Source organism: Castor canadensis, chromosome 4 (genome assembly GCF_047511655.1).
Source record: "Castor canadensis chromosome 4, mCasCan1.hap1v2, whole genome shotgun sequence".
Lineage (NCBI taxonomy): Eukaryota > Metazoa > Chordata > Mammalia > Rodentia > Castoridae > Castor > Castor canadensis.
The window spans coordinates 49498482-49520957 of record NC_133389.1 but is presented as its reverse complement, the minus strand read 5'-3'; the positions used below and the strand labels follow the sequence as shown (position 1 = coordinate 49520957).

Here is a 22476-nt window from a genome sequence, read left to right as displayed (position 1 = left end):
TCATTTAGGTGGAGCAGCCAGGCAGGAGATACCAGAGCCAGTAAGTCCTCTGATTTGGGCCATATGCAGAACACCATGGTGGTAGGCTCATCGAGGGGGTCTCAAGCTAGATGGCAGAAAGAAGACCAATGGAATTGATTGAGAACTGCCTGCTGTAACTAGCTCACTCAGAAGACTAGACAAGGTTGCCCCCTCCATTTCTTTCCTCCGTGGACCTGGGCAGCTTCATTGATCCTTCTATTTTCCCCATAAGGTGAGAGTGAGTGCTGAGGTACAAATGGTAACATGAGCCATCCCATATGCCCTGAATTTAGAATGACTCATTTGGGTTAACCAAGTGTGGCCTCCTTATTAATAAGGGTGGCACTGGGTACCTTCTAGAATCACATTCCTGTCTTGACATGGCCAAACTCAGATCTCAAGCCCATGCCTCTTCTGCTTGCTCCTTCCGAAGACCTTGCTCTCCTTTGAGGAGATTATTTTTGCCTAAGATCTTTGTACTTGCTCTTGTGACTGCCTAAAATTGTCTTCTTTGGCTCCTAGAAGAGCAGGCTCCTTTGTCTAATATTAATGTCAGCTCTAGTGTCTCCTCCTAGGCCAGCTCTTCTTCGTGCCTCATCTAATACAGAGACCTGCTCAAAATCAGTCTATCATACCACCCTGGTTTTATTTTCTTCCTAGCATTCTTACCTCTGAGTGTCTGGTTTATTAGTTTATTTGCTTATCTGTCTTTCCCATGAATTTAAGCTCCCTGAGAGCAGAAACTTTGACTTGTTCATTGTTACAGCCCCAGTTCCTATAGAAGAGCCTAGCATGTAATAGCTAGTAAATAAATATCTGTGGAATAAATGAATGAATTTGAATATCACTCTTCATGCACTAAACTCAGTTTTATAGGAACATGTTCCCATAAGAATTCCCTGGTTTCTGGTTTGAAATTCAAGAATGCGATTTTGTAAATGTGAAACAATGGGGTTTAGTTGAATGTAATGCCAGAAGTAGAATTGGACTTTCATAACATCACAGAAGGGAGAATAACCAACATGATTTTAAAATACTATAATATAATTTATCATAAAGTAAAAAAGGCATGATACAGTGTAGCACTTTTGTAAATATCACATTTTAAAAAATTTCTCTGTTTAATAAAGAGAAAAACCACCTTGATGCTTGCTTGGCGTTTAGCACCTAAAAAGTTCAAAACTGAGAAATCAGTGAGAGAAATTTCATCCTGCCTATCCATTTGTAAATGTTCCTTTGGAGAATTTCCTGTTCATGTTTTTACTGATTACAACACATTTTAGTTCTTTCCTGAAGCGGTTTTTCTTTCTCTTTTTTCTTATTTTTAAGGAAACATAGTGAACACAGACAATGTTTCTCAAATGTCTTAATCGAATAGCTATCACCAGAAAGGCCCATTTGTCCTCTTGGTGTTAAGCTCCAACCTGCTTCAGAGCAATTCCCTTACTTATCTCTGTTGCCCTGACAACTTATTCTTTTTCCAGATCCATTTCTTTTCTTGCTTCCAGAATATCTTTATTTTGATGTCTTGCCTACACTTGCCTAACATAGTAGCCACTATATAGCAATCAGAACCAACACCCCTTCTCCAATTTCCAAATTATCTTCAGAAATTCCACTTATGACTTAGTCTCTGAGAAGTGTGGTCTGGAGTCACTTTCACTCCCTTTCCTCTGGGAGCACCTTATGTACATTGTCAATAGCTTTCTGTCTTTTGTGGGATAGTGGATCCCTCAGGCCCTCCTAAATTTCCTTGGGAATTGGGCAGATGGGAAGGGTCTCAGATGGGTTTGTGGATGTTCGCTTTGTTTCACTCTGTGCCTCCTATGGTTGAGGCCTGTCACCTTAAGTTCACATGGAGGAACCTCAATTCCTGGATGCTGCAGTGCTGGGACATGGGCCTTGTGGGAGGTGTCTGGGTGATGGAGGTGTCCCACTCATGAATGGATTAATGCCTCTCTCTCCTGAGTGAGTTTTGCTCTTGTGGGACTGAATTAGTTAACATCAAAGTAGGCAAGTTATAAACTGAGGTCTTCCCTTGTGTTTAGTCTCTTCTGGACACACTCACTTGCCCTTCCACTTTCCATTGTGAGTTGAAGTGACACATGGCTCTCTCTAGATATGACTACCTCATCTTGAACTTTCCAGCCTCCAGAACCATGAAACAAAATAAACCTCTTTCCTTTATAAGTTATTCGGTTTTGGGTATTTTGTTATAGCACTGTCCAAGACAGTGCCCTCTTAGTATTTATCCCTCTAACCCACAGCCCGTGGCCTTGATTTCTACACCATGGGGCTAACTAATGAGAGTACTCGATGTGCATAAATCATTTTAACTCCAGCATCACTCTGTAGTGGGAGAGCCAAAGCTTTGCCTCCCAAGGTGTCCAATAGACTGGACATTAATGGTGATAGTGGCCTTATGCTTTCTCAGCAGGCCTTTCCCTGCCTTCTCATCTGCCATGATCCATCCCTAAGGCTGTGGTTCCATCTTACCCTCACTTTTCTGGGAATTGTCAAAGCTGGGCATATACCTCAAGCTGATGACTTCTGAAACAGTTTACTTTTGAGATAATTTCCTTAATAAAACAAGATTTGCAAAAATTCCTTTAAAAGAAGCCACTTTTCAATAACAATATCTAGAACAAGGTTAGATTGTTTCATTACAAAAGATGCATTGAAAATCTGAGCTAGGTGGTGGGGAGTCCAAGTGAACATGACACCTACAGCATTTAAAACTCAGTAGGGGCTAGGGAAGTGAAAGAAAAGGGTAGGGATTGTGCACCAGGCAGAGGAAGCAGCATGCAAAGGATCTGCAGAGGATGAGCTCATCCTGATGGGGGAGCTTCATGAAGGCCAGGCCTCTTAAGAAGGGTGAATCAGTCAGCGACAGTGGCAGATAAGTAACAGATGTCAAGGGGACCATGTTCAAAATTTATATAAGCAACAGCTAGGGAGTGGCATGATTGTATTTACAAGTTACAAAAAGATCTTTTGAGGATATGAGAGAGAAGAATGTGGAATCCAGTAACGTGTATACTGGAGGTATCTTAGATGGTGGGGAGGTGGAGGAGATGGAAGAAAGTGGATGGATCCAAGAGATATTTTCAAGATAACCATGAGTGGCTTCAGTGTTAGATTAAATGTGTACAGTGAAAGATGGAAGTCGGAATAGCCTTGGATTTCTGCACTAAGTGCTTGGTTTTATGGAGAGATCTGATACTGATACTGATTAAGAGTCAAAGCGTACCATGGCTTGGATATGGCTTGAGTGTATTCCTCAAAGTTTGTTGCTGGAAGCTTGGTCCTCTGTAGTGGTGTAGACATTGTGGAACCTTTAAGAAGTCAAGCTGTGTTTGTCAGCTTCTTGGTGCTGTGACAAAATAGCTGAGACAAAAAACTTACAAGGAGGAAAAGTTTATTTTGGCTCTTAGTTTCAGAGTGTTTTTCTCCATGATTGCCTGGCTGATTCTGGGCCTGTGGCAAGGCAGAGCATTATGGAGGGGAAGGTGTGGTAGAGTTAAGCTGCTCACCTCCTGGTGGCAAGTAAGCAAAGAGACAAAGGCACAGAGGCCAGTGTCCTAATATATATTCCCTTCAAGGACATGCTCCCAATGACCTAACTTCCTTCTACTAGGCCCAATAGCACCACATGAACCTTTGAGGGACACTTTGGATCCTGGAGGGGGGAATTAGATCATTGGGAGCTTCACTCTAGGAAAGGATTAATGCTGTTCTTGTAGAACAAGTTACTTTCTACAAGAATGTATTGTTAAAACAAACAGCAGATCTGACCTTTACCATATGATTGCTTCCTTTCATACTCATTTCCACCATGACACCATCTGCCATGTGTGACACAGCAAAGGGGGCCTTGACCAGAAAAGGAGGCCTGTGTACAGAGCTCCTGTGTGCATGAACTTGGACTTTCAACCTCTAAAATTGTGAGTTAAGCAACGTCTTTTCTTTATAAAATACCCAGCTATAGCAACAGAAAATGGACAAATGGAGGGAAAGATTTAGAAGCTGAAGATCAAGAGCTGAATTTAGGCAGGTTGGAGTTAACATGTCTTAGATACCAAGGGAAGATAAGATGTTGGTTTAGTATGAAGATCTGGGGAGGAAATAAAAATTTGTGGACAATGTCATAAAGGTGGCATTTTAAACCATGGGAATAGATGAGATTCTCTAGGAAGAGAGAAGGGACAAGAAGGTTCCAAGCATTTAGATATTAAACAACTGTTCAGCTTTGTCAATAAATAAGCAATTTCTTGGTGACTTGATTTGTCTATTTAACTGCATCAACCTGCTCATCTGGTAAGCCCTAGGAATTTCTGATGTGGACATGGTTGTATAATTCACATCCTCTCATCCCATCTTGGAAATCATCTCCTGTAACAACATAGAGAGCTTGTGGAGTTGCACAAGTGGCAGATCACCTGCCTACCACCTACCCATCTAAAATCTGTGGCTCTTGAGTACTTAAAAATGGCGACTCAGTATTTTGTCATGAATTTTTTAAGATGTGAAACAATTGCCTTTATGAAGGAAAACCCCAAGGGAAACATGAGAAGTCAGGGAAGATTTGGCTTCACAACAGCAGGAGATGAGGTATGAGGTGGCAGGAAAGAAGCAGAAGAAAACAAAACCATTGCAAAAAGAAGGCAAATTGGAGAAAGCATAAAGAATTGACACTACCAAAAATATAGTAAGAAACATGGAAAACAAAGGAAAGAAAACCTAACCAAACAAATAGAAACTAAATGGGAATTTAAAAGTTATAAAGAGGAAAAATAGATGGAAGATAAAAAAAGTCACAGAGTTTGAGTCTCCAAAGACAAAAAATGAAGCAATGAAAACTTTAAAAAACTGAAAACATATAATATGGCAGGGTGAAAATGACAACATCAATCACTATAAATGATATTAATGTTCTAAATATATATATTTTTTTCCTTACTTTTTTTTTTTCTTTTTTTTTTTTCTTTTATTATTCATATGTGCATACAAGGCTTGGTTCATTTCTCCCCTCTGCCCCCACCCCCTCCCTTACCACCCACTCCGCCCCCTGCCGCTCCCCCCCGCCCTCAATACCCAGCAGAAACTATTTTGCCCTTATCTCTAATTTTGTTGTAGAGAGAGTATAAGCAATAATAGGAAGGAACAAGGGGTTTTGCTGGTTGAGATAAGGATAGCTATACAGGGCATTGACTCACATTGATTTCCTGTGCGTGGGTGTTACCTTCTAGGTTAATTCTTTTTGATCTAACCTTTTCTCTAGTTCCTGGTCCCCTTTTCCTATTGGCCTCAGTTGCTTTTAAGGTATCTGCTTTAGTTTCTCTGCGTTAAGGGCAACAAATGCTAGCTAGTTTTTTAAGTGTCTTACCTATCCTCACCCCTCCCTTGTGTGCTCTCGCTTTTATCATGTGCTCATAGTCCAATCCCCTTGTTGTGTTTGCCCTTGATCTAATGTCCACATATGAGGGAGAACATACGATTTTTGGTCTTTTGGGCCAGGCTAACCTCACTCAGAATGATGTTCTCCAATTCCATCCATTTACCAGCGAATGATAACATTTCGTTCTTCTTCATGGCTGCATAAAATTCCATTGTGTATAGATACCACATTTTCTTAATCCGTTCGTCAGTGCTGGGGCATCTTGGCTGTTTCCATAACTTGGCTATTGTGAATAGTGCCGCAATAAACATGGATGTGCAGGTGCCTCTGGAGTAACAGTCTTTTGGGTATATCCCCAAGAGTGGTATTGCTGGATCAAATGGTAGATCGATGTCCAGCTTTTTAAGTAGCCTCCAATTTTTTTTCCAGAGTGGTTGTACTAGTCTACATTCCCACCAACAGTGTAAGAGGGTTCCTTTTTCCCCGCATCCTTGCCAACACCTGTTGGTGGTGGTGTTGCTGATGATGGCTATTCTAACAGGGGTGAGGTGGAATCTTAGTGTGGTTTTAATTTGCATTTCCTTTATTGCTAGAGATGGTGAGCATTTTTTCATGTGTTTTCTGGTCATTTGAATTTCTTCTTTTGAGAAAGTTCTGTTTAGTTCACATGCCCATTTCTTTATTGGTTCATTAGTTTTGGGAGAATTTAGTTTTTTAAGTTCCCTGTATATTCTGGTTATCAGTCCTTTGTCTGATGTATAGTTGGCAAATATTTTCTCCCACTCTGTGGGTGTTCTCTTCAGTTTAGAGACCATTTCTTTTGATGAACAGAAGCTTTTTAGTTTTATGAGGTCCCATTTATCTATGCTATCTCTTAGTTGCTGTGCTGTTGGGGTTTCATTGAGAAAGTTCTTACTTATACCTACTAACTCCAGAGTATTTCCTACTCTTTCCTGTATCAACTTAAGAGTTTGAGGTCTGATATTAAGATCCTTGATCCATTTTGAGTTAATCTTGGTATAGGGTGATATACATGGATCTAGTTTCAGTTTTTTGCAGACTGCTAACCAGTTTTCCCAACAGTTTTTGTTGAAGAGGCTGCTATTTCTCCATCGTATATTTTTAGCTCCTTTGTCAAAGATAAGTTGCTTATAGTTGTGTGGCTTCATATCTGGGTCCTCTACTCTGTTCCACTGGTCTTCATGTCTGTTTTTGTGCCAGTACCATGCTGTTTTTATTGTTATTGCTTTGTAATATAGTTTGAAGTCAGGTATTGTGATACCTCCTGCATTGTTCTTTTGACTGAGTATTGCCTTGGCTATTCGTGGCCTCTTGTGTTTCCATATAAATTTAACAGTAGATTTTTCAATCTCTTTAATGAATGTCATTGGAATTTTGATGGGAATTGCATTAAACATGTAGATTACTTTGGGGAGTATCGACATTTTTACTATGTTGATTCTACCAATCCATGAGCATGGGAGATCTCTCCACTTTCTATAGTCTTCCTCAGTCTCTTTCTTCAGAAGTGTATAGTTTTCCTTGTAGAGGTCTTTCACATCTTTTGTTAGGTTTACACCTAGGTATTTGATTTTTTTTGAGGCTATTGTAAATGGAATCGTTTTCATACATTCTTTTTCCGTTTGTTCATTGTTAGTGTATAGAAATGCTAATGATTTTTCTATGTTGATTTTATATCCTACTACCTTGCTATAGCTATTGATGATGTCTAGAAGCTTCTGAGTAGAGTTTTTTGGGTCTTTAAGGTATAGGATCATGTCGTCTGCAAATAGGGATATTTTGACAGTTTCTTTACCTATTTGTATTCCTTTTATTCCTTCTTCTTGCCTAATTGCTCTGGCTAGGAATTCCAGTACTATGTTGAATAGGAATGGAGATAGTGGGCATCCTTGTCTGGTTCCTGATTTTAGAAGGAATGGTTTTAATTTTTCTCCATTAAGTATAATGCTGGCTGTAGGTTTGTCATATATAGCTTTTATAATGTTGAGGAACTTTCCTTCTATTCCTAGTTTTCTTAGAGCTTTTATCATGAAATGATGTTGGATCTTATCAAAGGCTTTTTCTGCATCTATTGAGATGATCAAGTGGTTTTTGTCTTTGCTTCTGTTAATGTGGTTTATTGTGTTTATTGATTTTCGTATGTTGAACCACCCCTGCATCCCTGGGATGAAGCCTACCTGGTCGTGGTGAATAATCTTTTTGATGTGTTGCTGAATTCGATTTGCCATTATTTTGTTGAGGATTTTTGCATCAATGTTCATTAAGGAGATTGGCCTATAGTTCTCCTTTTTGGAGGTATCTTTGCCTGGTTTTGGGATAAGTGTAATATTGGCTTCCTAAAATGTGTTTGGCAGTTTTCCTTCCCTTTCTATTTCATGGAACAGTTTAAGGAGGGTTGGTGTCAGTTCTTCTTTAAAGGTCTGATAGAATTCAGCAGAGAATCCATCAGGTCCTGGACTTTTCTTTTTGGGGAGACTCTTGATTGCTGCTTCAATTTCATTTTGTGTTATAGGTCTATTCAGGTGATTAATTTCCTCTTGGTTCAGTTTTGGATGATCATATGTATCTAGAAATCTGTCCATTTCTTTTAGATTTTCAAATTTATTTGAATATAGGTTCTCAAAGTAGTCTCTGATGATTTCCTGGACTTCCATGGTGTTTGTTGTTATCTCCCCTTTTGCATTCCTTATTCTACTAATTTGGGTTTTTTCTCTCCTCATTTTAGTCAGGTTTGCCAGGGGTCTATCGATCTTGTTTATTTTTTCAAAGAACCAACTTTTTGTTTCATTAATTCTTTGTATGGTTTTTTTGTTTTCTATTTCATTGATTTCAGCTCTTATTTTTATTATTTCTCTCCTTCTATTTGTTTTGGGATTTGCTTGTTCTTGTTTTTCTAGGAGTTTGAGATGTATCATTAGGTCATTGATTTGGGATCTTTCAATCTTTTTAATATATGCACTCATGGCTATAAACTTTCCTCTCAAGACTGCCTTAGCTGTGTCCCATAGGTTCCGGTAGGTTGTGTTTTCATTTTCATTGACTTCTAGGAACTTTTTAATTTCCTCTTTTATTGCATCGATGATCCATTCTTCATTAAGTAATGAGTTATTTAGTTTCCAGCTGTTTGTTTTCCTTACTTTAAAGGGAATACCTGACTCTGGACAAGAGACAGTCTGAAAAGTGATTCAAAAAAATTAAAAATAAATAAATAGGCACAAATACACTGGTGAACAAAAGCAAGAAGAAAGAAGGGACCGAGATCTAACATCAGCTAGAAAGGGTTAAGTCAAAGAAGGGATTTTCTAATACTAAAGCATGCTACAATGCACCATGAAAATATCATACTCCATGCCTTTGCCCTGAATAATGTAGTCTCAATAAAGCAGACATAGATTAATAAAGGAGAAAAAGATGGAAACATACGAATCAGGAGCAATTAAACTTTTCTTGACTGCACCAATGCTAAGGACAAAGCTCCTGGTGCTTATCACAAGCTGTGCTCCTACACTGACTGCAGAGAAAGAGGAAAAGAGCAAAGCTTTGCCATACACACTTCACCAAGGCCGTAATACTTGGTCTTGATTGTGAACGGGGTATGGAACTGAAAAAATAAAAAGTAAAACAAAACAAAACAAAAACAAACAAACAACCCCCCAAATCCTTACCATTAGAAATTTTAACATTTGCTCTTTAAGAAATGAGCACCCAAGTAAGGAAACATTGCCCTCAAATGTGTGTGGAAAGAGAATGGTGCTTTCTTCAATGGTTTTGTTCCCATAGACTGCTGCACCTGAAGGTGCTTTCTGTGATGGACTGCAGTGTTATACAGAGAGTCGCTGTGCTGAGCATTTTACAAATGCCTCTCATGTGTATCTTCTAGCTACCCCATGAGGTCCCCATTTCAGGTCGGTGTTTAAGGTCTCAAGATTTGTGCAGATGTCATCTGTCTTTGAATTAATTGTTCCATGTTAATGGGATATACTTAAAAGTAAGCACATTCTGTTATATTCTACAGCTCCTCACCTTTCATCTGGTTACTCTAGACCAGATGAACATGTTGAGAACTATTGTTTAATTATTTGCACTATTAAATATTCCTTCATAATGATGGGGCCAGGAATTTTGCTATTACCTTTTTTCTTTTAGCAATGGGACACACACACACACACACACACACACACACACACACACACACAGATCTAACACCTTCCTAATATTAACATTACTATCAAATGACCAGAAAGTTTTCAGAATACATGAATTCATGTACTGTTCTTCCTACTTCTATCCTGCTTTTAGCACACTTAAATTTGGCTGGCATAATAATCAACACATCCTGCTAAGCAAAAGAAAATCACATTGACTTCTACATTTGTGTGATTGCTGAACAGTTCAATCTATGTGGACTTCTCCTCCTTTCTTACGGTTCTTCTAACATATTAGTTTGGAGTCACTGACCTCAGTTTCTGTGTTCTGACCATTTCCTCTTCCAGTTCATTGATAAATATTTTTCCACAGGGGCTAAAGGACCTCATTGCCAATGCCCAGAAGGGCCAACCATTTGGACTCAGCAAAGGGTCTGATCTCCCTTGTTTATGAACTGACTGCCTCTACCAGGGAGGTCATGACTTTAAAAATATTTTGCCCACTCTGAATGGTGGGTGGAATCAATTCAGTCTGGCATTGAGGCCTGGTGGAGGCACATTGCTGGCCCTTGAAGCAGAGTTTTCCTGGGGCCAAGGGGTAGGGCCCCTACTCGCCCATCCTGGATTGGTGGGTGTCTTCTAAGGGGCCACTGTGTGCATGTGTGTGTGTGTGTGTGGTGGGGCCTCTGAGCTCAGATGGAGTCCCAGGGGTCTCACTGCCCTGATGAGGGCTGCAAATATATTTGCCACTGGTGAGTTGTTTGTAATTAACGTGTGCTTTGTGGTTTTAATCTTTCTTTAATCTGTTAAACTATAAAAATTTACAGCACAATTTTAGAATCAAGAAAAAAAGCTAAATTGCGTAGTTTGGTTCTTACCCTATTTCCCAAGATGAAAACGGCAAGGAGAGCGTCCACAGAGGCTTATCCCACACTGTCCCCTTGTCTTTTCTCCGTGGTCCTGTTTTGTCCCCTGCCCAGGAGTCATTGGAAACAGAAGAACCATCTCTCAAAAGAAAATAAACAATATACTACTTGCCATATAAAGCAAAGGGAAGAAAAGAACATCTTAGGTAAATACCAGACTACTTATTTTATGATCTTTAAATGTCATTTTTGCTCCAATATTGACTTTTTATGGAGGATGAATTATAGATCTGCAGCCCTGGGGAGGCCGGGGGTTCCTTTCTTTGACACAGCTGGCCAAGTTAAGAATTGAAGTCATGGTAATTAGTTACGAGTTTCTTAGTACTGCAGACCAGACCGCTGAGAAAACTCTGCAAGGTGACCCCTCAGGGGAAGACAATGCACCCAAGAAAGAACCGGAATGGGCAACACAGAAGCACAAAACAACATCCCAATTTTGTTGCTACAAACAGATGTTGCCGCTAGCACTCGCTTACAAGAACCAAGGAAACACAATACAATCCCTCATTTGCTGGACCAAGCTTCTCTCTCCAAGAACTGGTTTGAGGCAAATAATTTCAGGGTTGCACAGGCTGGTAAAAGGCCGTGGAATTGGAGGCTCTAGTCGTCCTTGGTGACCTGAGGTCTCAGATTTGATGTTGTAAGAAGTGAAAGGGGTTGAGCTGGGCTCAGTGGGAGACCTGGAGCCAGAAACCAGGTCACAATGAAGGAGGGGGCTGCCAGATTTCCAGGAAGAGGTTTTGAAAGACTAGCTAGAAGGAGCGGCTGTGAACAGCGGGTCATAGGAGGTTATGAAAAGAAAGAAAAACTGAGTTAATATCACCCCTGCCCTTGACTAGGATTTTGATTGTTCCTTCAGCATCTACACAGACAGAGAAACACAGGCATAAACATGTAGATCAAATTAGGTAAATTCAATTTATATAGACAAAGGGCAGTTAATTCAGACTAAGAGGGTTTGGATGGTGGGGTGGGGGAAATTCTTTGGTTTGTTTGGAAGAGGCTTTTTGTTGTTTTGTTTTTTGAAACTGAATTATAAGAATCAATTTACCCTGTTTTCCAGTTTGCTTGTATAGACATGTAAGTCTACAATACTTTTATGATTTGTTTTGCTAAAAAACACATTGTTTTATTAGAAGTTAAAGACAAATAGTACTGCAAACCTATAATTACTAAAATTTTGAATTCATTCTCCATGTTTTTCTTAATTGCTTCTGTAACAATGAGCCATGGGGGGTGGGGCAGGAATATTATTGAGAATAAGTAATATTTCCTGAAATCTGTTGGGTGCCTGGCTCTACATTTCTAGCAATAATAATAGCCAATGCTTATACACCACATTTATATAAGTATGTTGAAGTAACACATCTATACAAGTCTGTATAACTGGCATATTTTAAGAGGTTTACCATGTGTTATATAATTGGATTTCATAAAACCTCTGTAATATAGATATTATTACCTTTTCTTTTTTTTTTTCTTTTATTATTCATATGTGCATAAAAGGCTTGGGTCATTTCTCCCCCCTGCCCCCACCCCATCCCTTACCACCCACTCCGCCCCCTCCCTCTCCCCCTCACCCCCTCAATACCCAGCAGAAACTATTTTGCCCTTATTTCTAATTTTGTTGTAGAGAGAGTATAAGCAATAATAGGAAGGAACAAGGGTTTTTGCTGGTTGAGATAAGGATAGCTATACAGGGAGTTAACTTACATTGATTTCCTGTGCATGTGTGTTACCTTATAGGTTAATTCTTTTTGACCTAACCTTTTCTCTAGTTCCTGGTCCCCTTTTCCTATTGGCCTCAGTTGCTTTTAAGGTATCTGCTTTAGTTTCTCTGCGTTAAGGGCAACATGGCCCAATCAAATTAATGACTTACCCCAAAGTTATGTAGCTAGTGAGCGATGGAACCAATATTTGGGCCAGGCTGTGGTTTGAGTCTGGTCTCCTACCCATAACATTAACTTCACTTCATGCTAATTTCATGCCTTTTGAAGTAGGTATTGTCATTGATCCCATTTTATATATAAAGAAACTGAGATTCAGAGACGAAATTACTTAACCAAAAATGCCTTGTAAGAGAGAGGAAGCCAGGACTCAAGGCCAAACCTGGTGAAGTCCAGCCTTACCTAAAAGGAGAGCCTGAGTGTCTTCTTAAATGTGGATTCTGACTCCATAGACCTAGAGTGGAGCTCAAGATTTTGCATTCCAACAAGCTTTCATATTCCAGTGTCACCAGCCTGAACCCAGAAATTATTGAGATCCTGCTGCTAATTATACCCCTTGCTTGCAAAAGTTTAAGCCTGGATGCTGAAAGTCATATACTCCCAGACCATGTAGCTATGTATTTTCAACTGCTGTAAGAGTTTGGGGGCTCCAGCTTGACCTGGTTCCAAAGCCATGTTGACACTCCAGATGACCTTGGGCTCATTATAATCTCATTATAATGATAAAGAACACACCCAGTGGCTCCTGACATATCCAGATGACCATGCCCAAATCAGGGAAGAAAAGAGATGACACTCTGATCGCTGGAATTCTCACTCATCTTTTCCCTTGAAAAACTCTAGTGACAACACACATGTCGCACCCCTCAGAATTCAGCCCTAGTAAAAACCCAGACCCCAGACCTGCTTGGGCAGAAGGCGCCTTTGGAACTAGAACGTGAGCTCCCCTCCTTCATTCTTTGGCCTTTGGGTAATATTTCCTGCCTCATTCTAGAGCTGTTTACTTATTGAATAGGCAATACAGATATTGCTGGATCATAGACCAAGCTTTGCAAAGTGAGGCTTTCAGGGTTGAGACCATGGAAAAGAAAGTGTTTCTGCCTGTTCCTCCACCTCTGCCAGCATGTGTGGAAAGGGTGTCTTTGAAGGTACTAAGTAGCCTGAAGATGGCCAATTTATCTAAGATTTCTGCAATTGAGAATAAATCACTGTTTTCTTTCCTAAAAGAACAGACAGACCCATTGAAATTCAGGTAGTTTCTTTTACAAATAGAGCCATTTACAGTCTCTTTAATTTATTGAAATCCATATCATTATCAAACTCATCCTAAATGTCATCATTTTCTCCATAAAACATCTCTTTAATTTTCTTTTACACACCTTCCTTCTTGATTTGCATTTATGTCCTTTTGTTCTTATCTACCTAATAAACTCAAATTGATCATCAACTGAAAATTTATAAGACATATCAAGTTTAATACTTCATTCAGAAGGTTTCTTAATCACCTACATTTAGGGCTAAATATGCAGTCCCATTTTCTCTATTTGTCTTCGGGAAGATCCTCCATTTAATTCGTTACCTTAAATTTTCTACAGCATTTTTACCCTATCTTTCTTTTCTTTTCTCTTTAAACACTATAATTAGATTTGGAACCTCAAATCTATATGTCAACTGTGGCTTACGTGACCCCCAAGAAGGCAATAGTACAATATCCTGGAATTTATGATTTATGCCATAGCTCCTTGTCAGCCTCTTCTACTGCCAACCGAGCTGAAAATTGAAATGCTGGCTCTGTCTGTGGACTCAGACTCTGTTCCTCTGTTGTGTTAACTAATTCATTACTAACCTAGCTTGAATGTTTTGCTTACCCAACAGCACCTCATACTGAAGAATTTAAATTTCACATACAATCCCTTTATTTCTTTCCCTCATTGATCAAACTTATCCAGAGCAACAATGATCTCCCTCTGGATAGTAATTTTCTCCCCCATTTCAAGGCCTCCTCAAACAAAGCTAACGGGCATACTGCAATCCTTCATGAACTAAAAACATGCAAAGTGCACAAGTCCTTCCAGAGGAAAAACGCAATGTAAAAGCCAAATGAGGCAAATTGCATTGCTTGGACCCTCCCTGGGACAGTTTAAAGAGTGTGACATATGAACACACTGCCAGGTCTCAAGATGATGGGAAGATTCCCATCAGAGCCCCAAACTGTTATTGAAGGAGGGACCACCCCTTTCCAAGTCAGATGTAGTCTTGCTGATAGCCACGATGGGCTCATGATGAGTGGTCTTTAAAAACATTGTTGAGGGAGGGGAAAATGACACAGTAGGTCCCCCAGGGTCACCAGGACTAGGCACCACCTTAACTGATTGTTAATATTTTCTTCATCTTTGCTAACAGGCCACTCATTTTAGTTGTAATTTCGCCCAATATATGTGTAATCATTTGTATTTGAAATGATTACTTTTGCTACACTGTGTCCCTTACTTTATTCAGTCACCTAGAAATACAGCCTCATCACAATTTATCTCTCCATTGTTAACGTGTTTGAATCAGTTATTCTAGGTAGTATCTCCTCGGTATACCTACAGAGATGGAGTACCAGTACTTTAAGACAATTGCAGACAAAAGTTGCAGGTTTTATATCTATCCAAGATATAGTAGTCCCTTCTTGTTCATGGTTTTGCTTTCTATGATTTCAGTTACTCACAGTTAACAGAGAAAATATTCTATAGAAAATTCCAGAAGCTCACATTTTAAATTTCTCACTGTGGTGAGTAGCATAATGAAGTTTCATTCTGTCTTTCACTATGTCACCTGCATTGTGCATCATTCCTTCGTCCAGAGTATCCTTGCTGTATAAACTACCGGCCTGTTAGTTACTCAGTAGTTGCCTAGGTTGTTAGATTGACTGTCAGGCTTGTGTTCAAGCAACCGTATTTTACTTATTAATAATCCCAAAGCACAAGAGTAGTGGTGTAAGGGAAGCACTAGGACATAATGCATGGATTAATGCTGGTATATGTGGCAGTGCTAGAGGACTCATAGGAAAAAAACCCCATAGGACAAATATGTATATATTATGTTCTATACTATTCATGCTTTCATGTACCTACCGTGGACTTTGGAATGTGTCTCCCATAAAGAATGGGGGTCTACTGTAGCAAGAAAGGCATTCCTGGAATAACTATGAGTCACTCAATGCCTGTCTACTGACTCCTGCCTCTCACAGCTGTAATGGGAGCTTTCCTGACAAAGCTTTCTCCCTGGACTTTGGATTTTAGACTGCCCTGAGAACAGTTCTGTCCCTTATTGGGACCTCTCAAAACTAACTGCCCAGCTCACCATCCAAGTGGCTGACTTTTATGAATTGCAGGGCAAATAAGCCCACATAGACTTCAAATGTTCATAACTCCAGACTTTTGCTCTGTGCAGGCTCAGAAATCATATGAGGTGCAACAGGTAAATAATTTACAAAACTTAGAGCACACCCAAAACTTTAAGGCTAGAAAGACTTTTATGGTATTGATTGACCTTCATTTAAGAAATGCTTACTAAGTGATCTGGCCATGTTAAGACTCATCTTGCCTATAGAAGTTGTTTGAGTGACCACCAGAATTGCCATTTTACCCTTTGAATAACTGATTCACACCACTGTTCAACAACCTCAAGAAGGATTCCCTTACAAAACACATCGAATGCCTTCAAGGGGTCAGGAAAGAGTGGCCAAGGTTAATGTGCTCTGGTCCCTGCTCTTTTTTCACATGTCTCTCCTCTATTGTGCTGAAAGCATCATGTCTGCAGGAAAGCATTGTGACTAGAATACACAATACGGATCTCCCAGCTTGTGATTGACAACCTTTCCACAAATGGTCCAAAAGAATGCTAGCCAAGATCTCTCAAGCCCAGGACAGTCATGAGGCACTGGAGGCAATTATCACAATCAGTGTGCTTTTCCCTCCAGTAGAAGGTAGTACAAGTGGTATTTATGAGAGTAAATGGAGAAAGCCCAGTTGTTTCCAAGGACTTGTGAGCCCTGCCCCAAAGATCCTGTGTCCCCTCTCACCAGAACCTGTTAAGTCTTCTGTATCTCTGACATGGAATGACAGGAGAGTGACACTTCTCTGTCCTCCCTTCTGAGCTGATTCATCTCCCATGAGCTGAGGCAGTTTGCTGAATGACATTGTCTTTACCAAGATGGGTGATGATGGTGAAATTCACACATGGGCTTCCAGGCAAAACTCCCCACTTGGGAGACATATATGCAAACACATTAATGTATATATTTAATTGGGTTATAATCTATTGACCATAGATACTAAGGCACTGAGTAAGCAATTAACAAAACAGCTTTGACTAAATATAGTTAGCACTAAATATAGTTGGTTAATTGGTATTTAATATGCTTATTAAATGTCAATTAAGTATCTTTAGCAATGAATTGGCATCTAATTAACTTACTATAGCTATCCTGTTACTTGACATTTCAACAGCTAAATATTCTCTACAAGTTTAATGTTTTAATAAGAAACAAATTATCCATGTATTGCTCATGAATTTTTCAGTTAGTTTAATGGGATTTAAATGTATCTCCCAACTTGGATACATGTTTTTCTTATAATCAACTAGAATTTTACATTTCAGATCTCTTTTGAATGTGGAGGGCTGATTAGATGAGAGGAAAAGGCTGTAAAGTAGCTTTGAAGAAGTGTTCTAGTATTGTTTCTGTCACTGGACACCCTGTGCTATGTTAGAAATGTTATTTCACTGCTTTGGAGCTTTGATATCTCAGGAAGATATCAAAATGGCACTAAAATAAAAGTTGCAAGTGTTGCAAAAAATCGTATTATATAAAGCATGTGAAAGCACTCAAATGAGCAAAATGTCTACTTTAAAATAATGATTTAAAAAGTCTTAGGAAGATTTAGCATGTAATGATTAGCTTAACTGTGTCTTCATGTATAAACCCTTCAGATAAGTAACCGTTGGAACAGAAATTCAATAGTGAGACTTTCTGAATTGTCCCTAAGTAACATAAACTTGGTTTTATTAATCTCAAATTAGAAGAGACACCTTAAGTATCTGGGCTACTCTTCCAAACACACCAGCCTTCCTCTCCATTTCTTTATCTACTCCTGCCTAAGTTCCATTTTCTTCATTAAGTCGATCTGTTGATGTTTTATCCTGAAATTGTTGGTTTGTGACTCTGGCTCTACTCACTCTATGTTGTATTTAAAATTTTTTATTTACTTGGTTTATGGTCTTAACTGATCTTTGTGTTAACTCCTGTGTTTACTCACTTTTGAAGACTAGTCAATGCTTTTTATTGTAGCAACTTGCTCATGGCTGTTGGTAGCATGCAGTAATGAAAGCGTTGTGTCTCCATTTATGTTCACTTGTTTTACATCTTGTGCAGTTCATAAACAAGGGTTCTTTTATTAAACACTTGCAATAATTCTTGTGCCAATTACCCTATCTTGGCTCACTACATGAGCGCCTTCACACTCATCAAACATTTGTTTTACTTAAGCTATAAAATATGATAAATTAAGCAAAAAAGAGGTGCTTGTTGTGTCTCCCTCGGAATTTGTTGTTGGATCATTTATAAATGATTTCATGGCTTGCACTTATTTTATTTTTTTTCCAAAGTTTTTATGGTTTCAAACTATGGCTGTTATTAGTGACTAATTTATTGAAGTTGCAGTCAGCCTTGTCGTTGCAGCTTAACTCAGTTCTGTTTCCAGGGGCAATATACATTGTTGAAGTTAATTGTTCCCTAACCACATTTTCCATATGGCAGAGTGAGTCTCTCTGTAATAGCTTTGCAATGATTTATCCAACATTTGTCATTATCCCTTGGCTATTGCTTGGGAAGTCCCATGGATCTTTGTTGGGCCATCGCATATTATAAAGTAAATATATTGAAACTGCTACCTCATACCCACCAATTGTCTTAATTTTATCATGTGCATTGAGATTAGTTTATAATATTTTCTGCACAAGTGAACTAGGTTGCTATTATCCTTATTGCTATTGTTGATGTTATTGTTATACAGGTGCAAAAATGTTCCTGTTTCTAAAGCTTCCCCCTGGACCTACAGCTAGCAATTAGTGCTCCATTAGTCATCCATTGGCATATATGGAGTCCTCAGTTCATGCTGGAAACTACAGCAGGCTTTCAGGGAAGTTAGAAAAGACAGAGAATTATGTGTCACCTCAATGGGTTTAGATAGTATAGTTCAGTGTCGAAAGCTAGATTGGAGTCAGGAAGACAGTACCTCAACTTCACCCCACTGAAGGTAAAATCCTGGCAAAGTGACTCTTAGCTTTGATCTCTGACTCTATAGGAGAAAAGAAAAACAGCACTTCCCAAGTAGGGCCAGAGGGGATAATGAGATTCAGTTTAAAGGACTGTGTATAATGTCTTCTAAAAGGTAAGGTCTCATGAATAAAAAAGGGGACTGTTGGGGTGGAGGGAAGTGCGAAAGCAGAGGGTGATGGGGGGTGAAAATGATCAAAGTCTATTATATGCATGCATGGAAATATCACAACGAAACCACTTTTAATATACTCTAATAAAATGTTAATTTAAAAAAAGGTCAGCTATTGCTGAAAGTGAATGGTTTTCTAAGATTTATATTTGGAGATATGCCAATACTATCTATGAATTAAACAAGTAGAAGGATAAGACAACTTTTAAAAGTATAGTATGGTTTTATTAACATCCAAGGAGGAAGATAATAAATGACAAGGCCATGGTTGAGTGTACAGACCTTGAAAATATTACTCATTAGAGTACCTGGTTGTTTTACTGATGCCTCCTTAGTCAACTGCAGAAGCAACAAGAAACAGAATGTAACGTATTTCCCTATCTCTGTATAATGACCTGTCTTGCCTGCATTGTTTGAAACATAATAAAGAAGTTTTGAAATTTGTAGAACATACCACATGGTGAAGCTATTGACATATACATTCTAACCAGAGTATCTCAGGCCACTTAGAACAAAGACATTCCAATTTTTATGTCAAGATGATAACTAGATTATTTTAGGTGTCAGAAGTACAAAATGTATGTTAAGCCTTTTTCTGCCTTCATATGAGAGCCTGTATGGAAGATGTATACACGATAGTCTTGCACAAGTTAAACAAGTAAGTGTTATCCATTTCAGGGCAATGGAGTAGGACAAACCCTTATGAATCAGATACTTGCATTCAGAGAGAGCTGGGTTCACCAAAGCAGACTGCTGAGAAGGTGCCTTGAAAATGTACCTAACTGGCATATGTCTGTTCATTCACTTTTTACATTGAGAAGAGAATTACCTATGAAAAAGGCCCTCAAGTAGAATCTACATTGCTTCATCACTCTTCACTCTGAATTTATGGCTGAAATGCACACTCACACGCACACTCCTCTAAAACCTAAAGCAATTCGATCACAGATTGTAGAGTATCTACTGTGGCCAGGCAGGCACTGTGGTAGGCACTGTAGAACCAAAGATGAAGACAAGCAGCTTGCAATGTAGATCACAGTGGAGAAGGAGCTTGTATCTATCTATTCCTTCCTGCAGTATGAATGCGCAATACAAAGAAAGGGCTTTGGGAGGCCAGAGGAAGTAGCAAGTAATTCTGGTAGGCAGTTGGGGTTTGAGGCAGTGTAGAGAAAGGAGAACATATTGATAAAGTAACTATGCAATTCAGCTTTTTGAAACTTAATGCTGTTTATATTCTACAATCAATAGAATTTCATGTCTAATACCTGTGGGGGCAAAACCTTTGGTATATTCTGCTGAATGTGTCAGCATATTTTCTTCTATTGTCATCAAAAATAACTGTAAGTTAAAGACTGAAATAAGATAAAAATAAAGTCATCTTGGTGAAACTCCCTTCAAATTGGTTGTTAAATCAAAACAAGTGGTTATTATGCTGTTAAATGAAGAAATATACTTATAAGTAAGAATTACCCAGTAATTACCTGGTAACACATGCTTGTTTTACCCTGTACTTATTTCTCACAAATGCACAGAAAATTTAATTAGCATTGGTGTGTATTTACAAGCTCTGGTCCAAAGTCTTCTTTCCCTCAAAACCAACTATGACTCCTAGTGTTATTATTTAAAGAGGGGGTTCATCTAGATTATCCAGTGCAATCTTCCTGACTCCTTAAAGTTTGAATACCTGAATTATTGCCATCACACAAGCCATCTCCATCACACCCTTTCACCACACTGCCTTCAAAGCACATTTTTCAAAAGACAGATCCATTCTTGCCATTCCCTTGCTTGAAAACCGTCTATGACCCCCTAATGTCCAATGGAATAAAACCTAGACAATGAATTCTGGCACTGGAAACCATTCATGGTTTGACACCACCCTAACTTTCTTGTCTCAGTTCCAGCAATCTCAGTGACACACACTAAACTTGAGCTCTTAGTGTATTGCCCCTCCAGAAACCCTTGCCTTTTTACATGCTTCTTCATCCCAAAGCCTTCTTGTTTAAACTTAAGATCCAGCTTATGACCTTTATGAAGGTTTTCTGACCCTCACTCACAAATATTAATCTGGTGCAACCTTAACCTGTGCACATATTTCCATGGAAGTTCTTGCACATGTTTCTATCAAAGCAGGTTGCCTTTTATGGTGTTGCTGTTATTCATTTATGTGCATCTCTCTCTCTCTCTCTCTAATTGGAATCAAAACAAGCACCTCAAAAACAGGGGCAATGTGATTCATTTTTATTTTCCCAGAACCTATCAGAGGACTTCTTCCAAATATATGGTACATAGTCAATTATCCTCAGTTCACAAAAAGAGGGATCCAGTGTTCAGAGAGGTTGGCAAACTGGCAGGGTCATATGAGTCATGAGTGGAAGAGCTAAATGCCAGAAATGTTGGCCACATTTTATGGTGTCAACTGTTCGCTATGGTGTTGATGGGTTTGGGGGTTTTGTAGGAGTCATCATTTATTGACTGATTCAGTTTTTTCACTTTGCATACAAATATAGGTACTGTATTAGTTTTATAGGGATGCCATAACAAAATACTATAGACTTGGTAACTTGAATGAAAGATACTAATTTCCTCACAGTTCTGGAGGCTGGAAGTTTATGATCAAGGTGTCAGCAGTGTTGGTTTCTTCTGAGGCCTCTCTTCTTGGCTTGTAAAAGGTCACCTTCTTCTGTGTTTTCTCATGGTCTTTTCCTCTGTGTGTGACTGTGTCCTGCTCTCTTCTTATAAGGACACCAGACAAACTGGATAAGAACTGTCCCTAATGACTTCCTTTTAGCTTCAATATCTCTTTAAAGATGTCATCTCCAAAGATAGTTATTCTCCATATCCAAGGACACCCAACAGACACCAAAATCTGTGGATGTTCAAATCCCTTATATAAAATGGTATATTATATGTACATGACCTACACAATCGTCTCTGGATTACATGTAATACCTAATTCAATGTAAATGCTAGGCAAATAGCTATGTAAATAGATATACTGATTGTTTAGGGAATAAACAAGAAAAGACTGTACATATTCAGAATAGATGCACTTTTTCCCAAATATTATTGATCTGTGCTTGATTGAGTCTTTGGATGGGGAACCTGCAGAGACAGAAGACCAACTGTCACATTGTCATGTTCTGAGGAACTGGGCTTTAGCACTTCAACATATGAATTGAAGGGGCATAATTCAGTCCATAGCAGGTACCCCGTATGTGCCATGCTCCATGTTGAGTGCTAAAGTGGACGACCTTTGAAGCTGACTCCTTTGATGTTCATAAACTTGGTAACCCCTCACATTCTACCCTTTTCATTGACTTGGTAGAAAAAGGGAAATAAAAGAAACTACCTACATATTTCCTTGTACAATTCATTAGCTGTAGGAGGTTACTAATTCATCTCATTTCCCCCTTGATTTTGTCAGCACCACCTTGGAGTCTTTCACTTCAGAGAAGTCAAAGAAAGAGCCTGTTCTATACATCAGCATTCCTATGTGGTCATCCCATCTCCTTGTCTCCCAGATTTCACATTGGCAGTTCAACTAATAGCAGATTGAAAAATATTTTTTTAAAAAATTGTGCCTGTACCAAACAGGCGCAGACTTTTTTTCTTGCCATTATTCCCTACACACTACAGAATAACAGCCATTTACATGACATTTACATTGTAGTAGGTATTACAAGTAATCTAGCGAGGATTTAAAGTATACAAAGGGTGACCAAACAGTACACCATTTTATAG

General features: G+C 39.0%; 1 long non-coding RNA gene and 1 other non-coding gene across 2 annotated transcripts in view; both read left to right on the top strand.

Moving 5' to 3' along the window:
* The window catches only part of LOC141422498 (uncharacterized), a 263968-nt gene that overhangs the window by 185152 nt on the left and 56340 nt on the right, over positions 1 to 22476 (top strand). The window lies entirely within an intron of this gene.
* LOC141422972 (small nucleolar RNA SNORA51) lies at positions 8914 to 9039 on the top strand. The gene has a single exon (XR_012447655.1). It is a non-coding gene; the product is annotated as a small nucleolar RNA SNORA51 (small nucleolar RNA).